The 14599-nt window shown below is 37.4% G+C and overlaps 1 protein-coding gene across 1 annotated transcript in view; it reads right to left on the bottom strand.

Annotated features, from left to right (window-relative positions):
• BNC2 (basonuclin zinc finger protein 2) overlaps positions 1 to 14599 on the bottom strand; it is a 402994-nt gene that overhangs the window by 306933 nt on the left and 81462 nt on the right. The window lies entirely within an intron of this gene.

Genomic DNA, 14599 nt, shown 5'->3' with positions numbered 1-14599 from the left:
TGTAATTATTCCCACACATGGCAAACTATGAACACTTCAAGTAAGTTTTCATCCCATGTGGCTGCTCAGATTTTAAGGTGAGTTTTTATATATATATTTGATTAGAATTATAATGGCATTCTAATAAATCTTGGTATAAATTCTGTTTGCAAATTCTCTAAAAAAAAGTCCCACACCTGGCAGTATAAATTACTCTAAGAAATTATTAAATAACAATAAATCTCTATAATAGTGCAAAATTGTAATATAACATTGTATCCACCTTGTGATTCAAGGTGTTATTTATTTTCCTTTTTTCAAAGTGATTATTTATTTTCCTGTTTTGTTAAAATGGAAAATAAATGGAAAATCTAACCATGCCAAGATAGCAAGATCAAATTGAAGCATAAAATTCACACACATGAGCTTCATGCTACAGTATTCCTATGTTAGCAACTGCAACGTAAGAAACTGAATGGTGAAATATGACGGTATATGGATTATGGGGGAGAGGATATAACAAACCTTCACTTTTGGGGAAGCAAATGTAACTTCTTCCATGATTCTGCAATGTATTGCCTTAGAAGCATACTTATGTATCTACTACAAAAGAAAAGTTCCTTATTCTACACCCCAAATTAAATGAAAGTTCGAAATAAAGGATGAAGAGGAGCAGGAAAAAGAGCGAGCAGTATCTGTTTAAACCAGGGTTCTTGGATGTGCAGCTGATGGACATTTACAGTAATCCATTATTGCAGGAATCAGCTGAAGAGCTATTTGCTCATTCTAAAACTTCCCATGCCTTATTTAGCTCTTACAAGACTTCATTTGTCAAAGTGCAGACACAGTGCTGATGTCGTATCCAATGGTGCATTGCTATAGTGAAGATGAGCTACGGTGAAACGACAGGCCCAGGAGTAGCTTCCTACTGTATGTGATTGCTTCCACAGCCTCCTGGGATGGGTAAATTATTAACTGACACTTTCACAACTGAAGTACTGTCTAAGATAAACCCATTAAAACGGTTAGCTTACGGAATAGTCCCACACTTGTAGGGTTGCTAAATCTGTGTCAAAGTCACCATTTGACTTCACTTTTTGATACTGGTATAATGTGTATTACATATTCTCTCCCTCTGATACAATAGAAGCTGTTTGTTGCTGGTTTCAAATGGGTGAAATAAACATAGTTGCTCTTTTTCCTCTTTCTCAGGTTGCTTTTCCCCCCACCCCCATACTGACCTCTGTAGACAAAAGAGCAGCTAGTAAGAAAAAAAGACTATTAACTGGAATGATAAGGCCCATTTATCATGGGTACAAACTCACTAACCACTTTGTTATCTATTGGGATTTATTTTTACCCAATCTATTACAGAGAGGGAATCTAGCAATCAAATAGGAAATATATATTTTAAGCAGTATGTTATAAACAACACAGAATTGCCCCTCAGTCCAATGAACTCTTGTAAAAGTTTTCCTCAGCACTGTCTGATCTTTTAGCACAACCCTCAACAATTATTTTTGATAGTGTGGAGATGAGAAAAATGCTAAAGATAATACTTGCATCTTAAAGCATTTCTCTTTCCATTGCTTGCTCCTGCCCAAACACATACACGCTCATAAAACTGCTTCACATACTTAGCAGTGTTTACAAAAATGCTGGAAGACTGGAAAACATCCTCACAAAAAGAAATCATAATAGACATGGTACTAGGGGTGGAACTGGACAAAAGAGACATTTACAACATTGGACTTTGCCTAGTACACAGTACTAGGAGACAGATGCACCATTACAAATATCGCCAAATCCAGAGTTTTCTCTTCAACATGAGTCATGCAAAATAAAAGATTACATTTGAACAAGTCTAGAACGACGTTATCTAGGCTACAAAAATCTGGACAATCACAAAAGGTGGCAAAGATCTCTTTGCTCCCATCCAGTGGTGATCCAGAATTCTTGTGCCTGAGATCTGATAGCCCTTTAAATGTCTAGGCTGGAAAAAACTCAGCTGACTAGCCTATTTGAATTCTGGTATGGAATACCAGAAGTATCACAAGTCACCAACCTGTTGGTCAATAGTTATATTTGGAATTTCAACAAAACATCATGGGTGTTTTCACAGAATAGTCCTGCTTCAAAGTGGTTGTCATGAATGGAAAATACAGTATATATAGGTTAGTATATGGCATCAGTTTGCCCAAAGGCAAGCTGGTGAGATTCCCCCTACTACCTCCTCTTGTCTGCTCAGTTTGTACCACTAGTCCCCATACATTACGTTGTCATTTAAATGGTCAAATGGGTGCACTACCAGAAAAACCCTCTGAGCTGCAATCACCTTCCATTTTTATTTTCTAGGAAAATTTTGGAGCCCACATGTGGTCTAAAGGTGTTCTTGGAAATAATGTACCAATTTCTGATTTAAAAAAAAGAAATAAGAGCTTCTTTTAATGTAATACAACAAGTAGGGCAGAGTGGACACCACGTTGGGGACCTCCAAAATTAAATGAATTAATTTTAATTCATCTTTTAACTGTTGTTTACTGCCCAGAGTCACAATACTGAGATGGACAGCCACATAAATTTACATAATACAGAAGACAGAGGTACCCATTTATACCTACTTGTATATATATCCAAAAAAGATCTCTTGAAAAAGACAGAGCATCCAGACCTGTCAGTGCCAAGATAGTATGAGAGTTCATAAATCAACCTGAGATCCAAATATAAATGGAAAATACTAATGTCAAAGAGCCATTTATCAAATGATACCTCAGATATTGACCTGGAGGCTCTGCTCGTTCCAGCTCATGGAATGCCCAAGCTTTTATTTTTTTAATTTGTGCTTGTTTGTATACCATCAAGTCAGTGTTAACTCTTAGTGAACACATACATAGACCTTCTCCAGGTTGACCTGTCCCCAACCTCGTCCTTCAGGTCTTCCAACAGTGCACCAATCACCACTGTAATTGAATCCATCCACTGTGCTTTTAAGTCATCCTCTTCTCTTTCCTTCCATCTTTCCCAGAATTACAGATTTCTCAAAAGAGCCAGGTCTTTGCATAATATGTCCAAAATACGATAATTTTTGCCTGGTCATTTGTGCTCATTCTCAAGTGAGAACTCTGGGTTGATTTGTTCTAGGATCCATTTGGTTAATTGAAGGTAGTACAAGAAAGAAAATATTTCCTCTTTTGCTATATCATTGGGGATGCCATTTACGTTGGATAATTTTGATAAGTGCTCTCATCTTGTCATATTATACACCATGCCAAAATGGACTAATATTCTCTGTTGTTTCTGCTGGCATTTTTTTCTGCTTTGCAACAATTTCCACAGAGATCAGCCATTTTTGATAACATGGATTGCCAACTCTGATTTGGGCCGCACCTAGGCTGACCATATTTCCTTGAGACAAAAATGGGACATTGGGATAGCAAAACAGGACAGGGTTAAACTTATGTAATATTCACATTCATGAAAAAGATGATAAAAAAGATTATTGACAGTAAGCTGGAAAGGTGCAGGAGGGCAACGTGCGGCAATGGTCAGGTCTGGAGAGGCTGGTGCAGGGGTGGCATTGGGTGGAGAGGTTGCAGGAGGGCTGTGAGCTGGGACAGAAGAGAGGAACAAGGCAGCAGGAGGCTAGAGAAGTTATTGGGTGCAGGGGTGGCATTGGGTGGAGAGGTTGCAGGAGGGCAGCCCCGAGCTTGGACGAGAGGACAGGAATGGAGGAGTCTAGTGAACGGTTGTCCGACAAACTGTTCCTCTCTGGCGCGCCCTTTTATTTTTTCTTCCTGCTGTTTTGGCCTGAGAGCCAATCAGCTTCTTTTCTGCTCGGTGCACTTTTCCGACCATCTTCCACTGCACTGCAGCAACTCTTCCTCTTGCTCACCGCCAATCAGCTGTTCCTGCGGTTCCCGCTCTGGGTTTCCCACCAGATTGAGAACTACTGCCAAGTCAGCCTCCTTTTCAATTTCAGTATCAATTTTTTTCCGCTTTTCCCAATAACGGCTCCAACTTTTTTAAAAAAGGGACAAGATTGACATTTATATTAAAATGACAGGACAGTCCAGAAATGTTAAAAAAACGGGACTGTCCCCTTCAAAATGGGATGTATGGTCAGCCGGCAGTATCCCACATCACAACTACACGATTGCCATGAAATGATAACATGGCTACTTACATGAGTATGACACCAGCACTTATTATCTTTCATAATCAGGGAGCTGGAAGGGACTTCAAAGGTAACCATAATTTGTTTCTTTTAATTTTTATAAGCCTCCATTCAAAACAAAGTTTTCTCAGGATAGCTTACAACATTAAATAAAATCAAACTAAAACCAGCAGATAAAATCATTTCTAAAAACTGTTGCAGAATAACTGCAAAAATATCAGTATATTGAAAGACCTGGGAGAATAAAGATGTCTTTGCCTAGTACAAAAAAAGATAAAATAGGAGATTCTATAACTTGGAAAGGGGTCATCACCAAGAAAGCTTGAGGAAGGCCTCAGATAATGATCTAAAGATTCATGTGGGAACATCACTCTAATCCATCCTTATGTGAGAAATAAAGTTGGCAAACCAGTGGTTTCCAGGGTTGAAAAAACTGTTATTGTCAACACATACAGCTGGCTCCCATGGCCTTGAAAACAGTGGCAAAGCAATTGACTCGGAAAGGTAGGTGGAAAACGCCTAGGATCTACGAACAGGATTTGCACCTGCTTAACAGGTAGAATATACTTCCATCTTAAAAATCGTTTTGTTTTTTGGCAACACTACCATTTTCACACAGCAGGCCACACATAACTGCTACTTGTATTTTGTTTTGGTCTCCACGTGAATTAAACCCCACTCATTCTCTTCCTTCAAATACATGAATGTGGGAAGGTCCTTTTCAGAGTTTCTCTGGCCATTGTTGTTGCTTGGGAAGAGAGAATGAATTGTAATGGTTTCTATTCCATAAAATTGTAGGTGTACATTTAATGGTCACTTGAGAAGTGAAGTATAATGGAAAAGCAACAGTCTCTATTATGGGAAGAGATTTAACGAAGATTTGTACTTGTGTTCCAGTTTCTGTTGAGGAGCCTGGAGCTTGGATTGCTGGTGGCCATGGTCTCATGTTGCTTCTGATAAATGCTATGTCCATCCAGAATAATACCATACAGTATCTCCCTATAGTATGGTGATAGATGAATGGGCAGATCTGGCATGTATTATAAGAACTAGTTGGATGGCAACAAGGATATCATCTTATCGGAGATCTGCCATCCTGGGTTCTTGTCCTTCAGCAATCCAGATACAGGGTTGGGGAGTGGAAGTCATAATGATTGTTTTGATGCTTTTGCACTGACCAAATACACACTGCTCCAATAGGATCAGAGTGTCAGTGCCTTAATATAAGGCTGGGCTGTAAGTTTGGCTGCTTAGCAGTGGGGCTTTGGATTTCATTGCAAGGCTGCTGGTAGAGTCTCCCAGGTTTACAGTGCTAGAGAACTTGAACCTCCATGAGCTGGGGATGGGGTCTGGTGGTGCTCTGGATTTCATGGCGACCATGGACTTGCCGTAGGTTACTTTGGGCCTGATTCATATTGGCAATCAGAATATAGCACATGATGGAGGACAATGTCATCGTACCTTCCCAATCAAGCTGCATATTACCACAATCCTTGTCCTTTGCAATGATAGAGGACCTTTTAGGATGAACTTCCCCTATGCATGATGGTTATGGATGGTTTCCTGACAACACATTCAGAGCAACCAGGACACTGGGCATGATTGTTCTTGGGTGGCTTATCAATTGCCAATCCTTGGGGAGCACCTTGGTATACTGAGAAGCTGTAGGAAATATAGTGAGTAAAGGGATGTCTAGAGTCTTGGTGATAAAAAACTAAGCGTGAATAAGACTGTTCAGAGATATGAACCAACAATCAGGTCTACAAGGTGATGATAAGAACAACAAAGCAGTCTTACTTCTTCGCTATTACTGTGTCCACAGATCTCATCTATGGTCCTATTTTGGATAACCTGTTCTTTGTTGGGTATAAATGGTCAGGTCAGTGTTTCGGCTGGCTGCTAAGACACGTTTACAAGACTTTTTGCAGATAAAATCACTCACATTTGCTCAGAATGAGACACATTAGCATGATGACTGGGGTAATGTCTTGCAAAGCTATTTGGGACTCATCTGATATTGTGGGAGCTGATGAAGTGGAAAACATGCACTGTAGTATGAGTGCCACCACCTGTGGTTTGGATCTATTCAGGTGGCTGTGGGAGAGTACGTAGATTCAAGAAGTGAACACTTTTTTACACTAGCTGCCTTGAAGAAAGTGGTACTGTGCCCTCTCTGGAAGAAGCTGTAACTTAAACTGCTTGTATTGAACAATTCGTGCCTTATCTCCAACCTCTTATTTTGGGGGAAGGCTGTGGAAAAGGTAATAGAAGCTCATTACAGAAGATTCTATACAAATCAGATTATCTAGATCCTGTTCAGTATGGATTCAGACCTGGGCATGTGTCAGGAAGACCTTTTTTGGGGACCCGTGTGTGTATATATATCTCTCTTAGTCATTTTAGGCCTGTTTTTTTTTTCCAGATCATTCACCTTGCAGGACTGTCTGTGAGGGTTTGGAATAACAGGCATTATTTGGAGTGGTTTCTTTCCTATCCCAGTGGATGGTTCTAGTCAGTAGTAGTAACGAAAGTATAGTCAAGCCCATAGTTACTACCATGTGAGGTGCCTCATGGTTTGCTCTCTCCTTTGACAACTATGTGAGGCTTCTTGAAGGGTTCTCTTGGTTTGGGATTAAGTATCATCATCAATTTTACATTATCACCCCAGCTTGAGAGAGAAATGCTGTCAAAGTCCTGACCTGGTGTCTGAAGAGTATAAGGGTCTGTCCAGATGGGCATAAACAAACCAAAATAAATGCCAGCAAGACAAAACTTACTTACTTACTTACTTATTTAATAAATTTATTCACCACCCATCTCTCTCCCCTAAGGAGAATCCTGTTTGTCCAGAAATATCCTGTTTCAGAGATGGTCCCATAGTCTGTTCCTTTATAAAGGAGCAGGTCTGTAACTTGAGGGCCCTCTTGGACTTACAATTCCTGCTTAAACAGCAGGTGAAAACTGGGGCCGTGAGTCATTTGCCCAGCTGAGACTGGTGTGCCTGTTGTAGCCCTTCCTGGTCTGCAAACCTCACTACTACACAATTTCAGTAGATAACTCCAGATGAAAATAAGCTGGAAATTTCAACTAGAACAAAATGCAGCTGCCAATATGTTAGTGGGTGAGAGTCACTACTGCAGTGTGATGTCTAGTCTACTCTTACTGCATTGGTTGCCTATTAATTTCTGAATCAAACTGAAGTGCTGGTTTTAACCTACGTATGAACCATATATGGCTTTTTTCTAGAATGCCTTAGATTCCATTCCAAATGAAATGTGCTCAGCCCATGTGAGACTGCAGGGAAGGGATTCTCAAAGTCTGGTCCCTGTGAAAGTCAAGGGAACATAGGTCTGAAGACAGTCCTTCACTGTAATGTTTCCTACCCCTGGAATACTCTGCCCATGAATAACACTTGGCACCATCCTGATTGTTTTTATACAATGCTATTTAGGACAGTATTATCCAAATGGATGTTTGGAGGTTGTCTGCCATTGGTTTTTGTGATTTTTTTTTCTGTTAGGTTGCATTGGCTTTAAAATGATGTCTCAGTATGGGTTGATAATGAAAGTTAACTTTCTCCTTTACCTCTCATACAAATTTTAAAAACTATTGAGAAAAACATGTGTGTATACACATGTGGCTAGATTCCACATTAGGACACATGATTTATTCAACTGTTTCTCTATATTACAAATATATTTAAATGCTTTTACATATTTTTATAGTTGTGCATGACATTTATAATGAATTTAGATTTTAGTTTCTCCAAAATACAAGAAAGAGTTACAAAGAATTATTACTTACTATAATTACTACCAAAACATGGAAAATGTTTCTAATTTATTTTTGTTAATACTTCATGAATGCTTGATCTTTTTAATGTTACCAATTCAAAGCAGGTACCTACAGCTTGCAGTACAAGAAGCATGAAGGGTATATGTTGAGAAAATGTCTAGTTAAACATGCATTTTATTTAGTTATTAAAAGAGTTTACAAGACAATCAGACACATGTCCACTGAGAAGTAAATTCCATTATATTTAGCTGGGCTTACTTGCAAGTTAATTGTGTACAAGACTGCGGTCAAGCTGTAAAAAGTTAAGACAAGTGCCTATTTATTCTATTTATTTTTCTGGTTATTTATTCTATTTATTTTAAAATTTGCATTTGTGAATCTTATGTCCCACCTTTCTGCTCAAACTGAACACTCTGCAAACAAGCATAAACTTTTAAGCGTTATGCCCTTCCTAGCAAATAGTACGTGTATCATGTAAACCATGCTTAAGTGCTGCAAGAATAGACAGTAAGCCAGTAAGATGGTTGTATCCACTATTCTGAGCTGATTAAAACAAGGATTAGGATCTGAGTCACACTGCTTAATATGATTTGCTTGACTTGGTTTGGCAGGTTATAATGAACCTCGGCATCCCGTTGTCATTTACAAAATGAAGTTTATGGCATTATTTGTTTTTTTTAATCCAGCCAATTGTGGTATATTTAAAAAATAATGATTAAGCAACCCTTAGTGCAATGTGTGAGCCTAGATGTTCCCAGGAACATATCTCCCCAAAAGAATGAATGGCAACCTAGAATTCCCTCACACAGAACAGGAGTTTTCAAAAAGCACAGAAAATACTCAAAACATTCCATCCCATTCTAATTTTCTGGGGAAAGGAAAGAATACAATGCCAAGGAGGACAGTTACAGGGCTGGTACAAAGGCCTCACTAGCTCTTGTTCTGAGAGCTGATCTGGAAAAAAATGTAACTTCAATGCAAAAATTAAATGAGAGTCAAATTTTAATCCAAAAATGCCTGTGATCAACTGTAGATAATTAGATGAGAACTTCTGGCTTCCCATGTTTATTATCTGGTGGAATAAGAGTCAGATGCTGTTTTATTACACTCCTATCTTTCTTAAAATTACTATAATGTACTAATGAAAGTTTGATTCTAGCATCTGGAAGGCCACAGTCTCCTTATCTCTGGATTAAAAGTGTTAAGAGACAGAGAGACCAGACTTCTGGTGGGGACATGGCGGACTGAACAGCTGTGCCTGCAGGCTCAGTGGGCAGAACTGACAACATGGCAGTTTTTTGGGCTCAGGCAGGTTTTTCCTGAAGCCCAGGAGTGTTTTTCTGGAAAAAGGAAAACCCTGGAATCACCCCATTTGTCCTCCAGATGGCTGCTTGCAGCCAGAAGATAGCAAACAGCGTTCACGCTCGATTGGTAAGAGCAGCAGGAGGCTGGGACGTCACCATTTCCAAGCCGCACTGTAGCCTTAAAGGGACACTAAGACTGGCCACCCCATTTCTAAATCACCCAATTTATATTTCTTTTAAGTACATGTACCTTAAGAGAGGCTTTCTACAGCAAGGAGAAGCGGGTTCTCTTGGTGCTTATCGTTACTGTGGGATCAATTTTTTTAAAAAAAATCTTTTTAAGTTTTGGACTTTGTATTCCATCCAAATATTAAGGAGCATTGAGAATAAATAATTGTCTCCCTGTTATTATTTTTGTGCTAAATTTGAAGATATTAGCATTTTCCTACATGTTGAATTGGCTGTTTTGAACTTTCAGTTTTCTGCTTCTACTTTCCCTGGGGAACTCTGCATATCTCACTTTTGCTTGGGTAAACACATTCTGGAATTCTTTCATATCTTTGACTTTTGCTGGTTAAGCTCCTAGGGGGCGCCATAATCTACTGCTTGAGACATGGAGGATTTTAAACAGACTTTCTCTGACTTCCAACAAGATTTTAAACAGATTCTTTCTGATTCCTACCACATTTTTATGCAAGGCATTCAGGATTTTGTGGAAAACATGAGGTCTAAAATGTGTCATCTGATTGGGGATGTTGTGGATGAAACTGATGAATTTAACAGTGACAGAAATGTCTAAGAGTGATATCAGGACTTCTGTTGAAATGCTGGATGAAGATCGGAGAGTCGAGCTAAAGAAACTAAAGGGAGAGATCGAGTTGCAAGCCATAAGTGAAATTAATCTTCTGATGGAACGCAATGGAGAAGAAGGGGTTATTGTGTATGGGAGGTCTCCTGAAGAGAAGTTGGAGTTTTTGAGGGGGGCAATTGGGCTGTATGATTTTTTTTAAGAAAAAGCTCTGTGCACATTGTGGGGATATGTAAATGCTCTGGTTTATTTTGAAGTGGGATAAGGGTTTAAGAATATTGATCTGGCTTGCTTTTAGGGTTTGGCTGATTTCATTTATCTTTAACAATTTGGATTAAGTTTATTAAGGTATAATAAAAAATAATAAATGTCTGATTTGAGGTTTAATATGATTAAGATTATTAAAATCGTTGTATTATCAAGTACAATGGCAGACAATTTATATGTGTTTTAGTTTGATCTTTATTATAGTAGACAGGAATGTATAGAATAGTAGTAGGAAGGAAATAATTAAATATCTTTGGGAGGGAAGTTGATTAGGAGAGGTGTGTGTGTGTGTGTGTGTATTCTTTTACTATAAGGGGAGGGAGCAACTGTAGTGATTTTTATCATGTGCCAATGGAATGATTTACAGAAATAATGTGATTTTGGTTTAATATAGAGTAAGGTATCGATTATGGAAAATTGTTGTATATTCTTGCTGTTAAAAGTTAGAAACCTTTTTTTGTAATTTTGAAAAATTTTCTCTTGTGTTTCTACACTTTTTTACTTCTTTCTTTTTTTTCTTGTAGTTTTTTTGTTTTTCTGTAGCTTTTATCTTTGCTTGAAACTTAATAAAATTCTTATTAAAAAAAAAAAAGGAAACAGACCAGAGTTCAAATCTCCCATCAGTCTTGACTCTTACTATCTTTCAAGGTGAAGTTCTCCTTGGGCTGTTACTGTCTTTTATCCTAAAGCACTTAATCAGGTTGTTCTTAGGTACTCTGAGATCCTTGGGAAAAGGGTAGGACAAAAATGTAATAATAAATAAATTATCACCTGCCAGAAGTTTAAAATATGATTTTCCAATAGAATCAGCACTTTTCAACTTTGCTATGAAGAGCAGAAGGATTAAAAGCACTTGTAATTGCATTGTCAGGAACTGAGCCCTTGGCTCAAGAGTCTTGTTACTGATGGAAAACAGCAGGCAAAAGAACAGATTAAACTGATAGCAGACTACAGTCACCAATTCTCTGGTGGAAGCTGAAGATTCAACAGTTCAAGGTACACTGATCTTTTTTTTTTCAGGGAAATACATATCTATATATATACATAAATGCATAATACATAAATAGGAAAGACTAAACTTGCCCTTCTTTTGCATAGAAATTGGAATTTGGAAAAACTACTTAAACTTCGTATTAAGAAAATGCTAATAATCATAGGCTTTATATATGCATTTCTTAAATTCACTTTTAGCCAAAGAAGAGCATAGATGAAAAAAATTGTAATTCAAAATGGTTAACATCCTTGGTTAACAACCACTCATTCGGCGACCATTCAAACTTGTGACAGCACTGAATAAGTGGTACTTACAACTGGTCCTCACAGCATCCCATGATCACATGGTCGCCATTTGCAACTCTTTTTGCCTGCTTCTGACAAGCAAAGTCAATGGGGAAGTCCGCAGCAGGTCGCAAGTGGCAATCATGTGATATCCTTGCTTAACAATGGCAACTAGGATTGGCGGAATTGCCATCGCTAAGCAGCATATTCATGTGACGTTGCACTTTATGGCCATGTTGCTTAGTAATGGCAATTCCAGCCCCAATTGTTATCGTTAACCAAGGACCACCTGTAATGTTATTAAAATATACTTTGACATTTTCTTCCTTGGTACTGAATTTTGTTCTGCTGTAATGATCACCACTGTAACACTACACTTTCCATCACGAATGGCCATTTTTTACAAGTTTGCACTGAAACACAACAGGACTAGAATTTAAAAAGTGGGAAAAAAACACCTAATTTGCACTCCAGTCCCCTCTTTTAAATGGTGTCATCTTGCAGGGCCAAGGAAGCATGTCTTCTTTGTCACAGCCCCAAAACTCTGGATAAGCATCCCCCAAGAGATAAGAACTGTGATGGGCTGACAAGGACTGAGGCTTCTCTCCTAGCATTCCAGAAAGCTCTTAAACCTGGCTTTGGTCTCAAGCCTGGGGTTAATGTACTGAAGTATTATTGTATTTTGGGGCACCCTGTTTTGTTTGTGCTGTTTTGAAAATAGTTTTAGTCTGGGCTATCTATGTGGTTTTAGGTTTTATCTGTTTTATCTGTTTTAATGATTTTTTGGTTCTATATACCACCCAAAGTCGACTGGAGTTGGGCAGCTATAATAAATTTGAATGAATGAATGAATGAATGAATGAATGAATGAATAAATAAATAAATAAATAAATAAATAGTAATAGGATCTATAGAATCCTCTTCAGTTTATTTTTATATAAGTGACTTAAATCATGCTATAAATGGGGATACTTGAGCAAGCTCATGTTGTCAGCTGGTTCCTATATCTGTGCTAATTTCATGATTTCTTTCAAGATTTAATAATTAAATCACAATGACTGGATTCACACATCATACATCATGGTTTTTAAATCACAGTAGTACAGATATGTTATACTAAAAACCAACAAATTATACTGTATATAGCTTAACATGACACTTCTATCATGTTTTACAGAAATGTTTTCCTGTTTTGGATAATTGCAACCTTTATATTAGGATTCAGTAGGTTCTTCTAAAGTCGTTGAGATAATCCAGCAGGACGTTCTACCTTGTGTTTGCCAAGAGAATATATCTTTGCTCTTGTAAAACTCCTTACTCTAGTGAACTACATTTTTGCACTAGTTCTCACTAAATCGTGCCTCATAGCTTTGAAAAAAAAAACTACTTTTAGTTTTAGAAAAACTACTAAAAAAGACAGAAGAGGAACAAACTAACTTCAAAGCTGAAAAAATCAATGTTCTCAAGACATTGCGTCAAGAATACTGAATAGCTCAAACAATATTATCAAAACATATTCAAAGCATGAGATCCTAATCATCTGACACTACATTTTAACTAATTCCATACCATAACCTAGAGTTGTAATATTTTAAGAAAGATTTAAATTACTGTACATTTCCTCATTTCCTTTACATTTTTCACTTATAAGCACATTTGATCACAACTTTAATGCTATTTTAATGTGTTTTTATTTTCCTGGGCAATGAATCCTATTTATCTTTATAACAATCAATCAATATTCTTTTTAATTGAGGTTAATTTCTTTCAACTTTGCTTAACAACTCCTTCTGAAGCACTGAGAATGGAAGCAGTGATGCACCTGCCAGGGAGCTATAAACATCCCATAAAGTAAGATGGTAACTAACACATTGTAATCAGGCAGACCTGATGCTTCTCTAATAAGTACAGAGCATAAGGTGTTATTATTTTTTAATGAAATGAAGAAGTAAAATTCTTAAGCAGTAAAAAAACAATGCTAGAGAAGAAAATGTTCTTTGTATAGAAGGAAGAAGAAAAGTTATACTGGTCCTTACTCATGTGTCCCAGTTATTTGCTATTCACTGAATTTTTATTTATCTTAACTTTAAATAAAAGTAGTAGTCCATGAGTGCTAATGAAATCCAGTAAGTAAGAGTCATATAGAAATAAGCCCAATAGAGTTCCCAGGTTGAATAAAATCTTACTGATGCTTTTAATCTACTTCATCCCTTTGCCCTCTTTTTTCTGATTTTTTTTCCTGCTTTTTCTTTTCTTGGATTTTCCTGATCTTACCTAATGTTGTTTTCATAATAAGCATTTAATCACACTAATTTTTATTATATCTCCATATATTTAAAGTATTTCAGGTTAGTTTGCAAGATCCACAAAGACATTTTGTGGTTCCTGCTTGGTCTAAAAGCCATTTTTTTTTTTTTGATTTATGGCTTTTAGACCAAAGAAAATCTAAAAATAAAACATGCAAGTAAATAAATAATTAATAACAATAATGCTAGATTAGGAGTCCTAAAATGGTGTATGTGAGACTATTCTAAGCAGTGGAAGATGTAACACACAGCCTGTGATCAGCTACTGCTGTGGGGCTCCTTAGTGACACCCTGAGTTTTTTGAATCAGTCTGACATTAAACGAAATGCTTTCCTGTATGAAGCACCCATTGTAGTGAATTCCATTATTATTTCAAATTTAAAAATCTATGAAACCATCAGTCCATGAACTGAGGTAAGAGTAAATAAACGGGAGGAAATAGCACTCTGAGGTTACCACCAACACTGCAATTAGATGACCTCAGACAGAAACAGAGGAACTTCTGTTAAACTGTACCAAATGCCACAAGGTGTTTCCATGTTCTTGATCATGCTTGCTATTCTTTAATCTGTTGCAGCCATCTAATTTTTTTTCCCAATTCTTCATTTTCACCTGCCTTCAGAACATGACAGATCTAAGAGATGGCCACCCAGGAAAAAGGATATCACTTTGCAAACTAATGAATAAT

This window comes from Candoia aspera, chromosome 2 (genome assembly GCF_035149785.1).
Source record: "Candoia aspera isolate rCanAsp1 chromosome 2, rCanAsp1.hap2, whole genome shotgun sequence".
Lineage (NCBI taxonomy): Eukaryota > Metazoa > Chordata > Lepidosauria > Squamata > Boidae > Candoia > Candoia aspera.
Note: the sequence above shows the minus strand (reverse complement) of the source record. Positions and strands in the feature narration are given on the sequence as shown.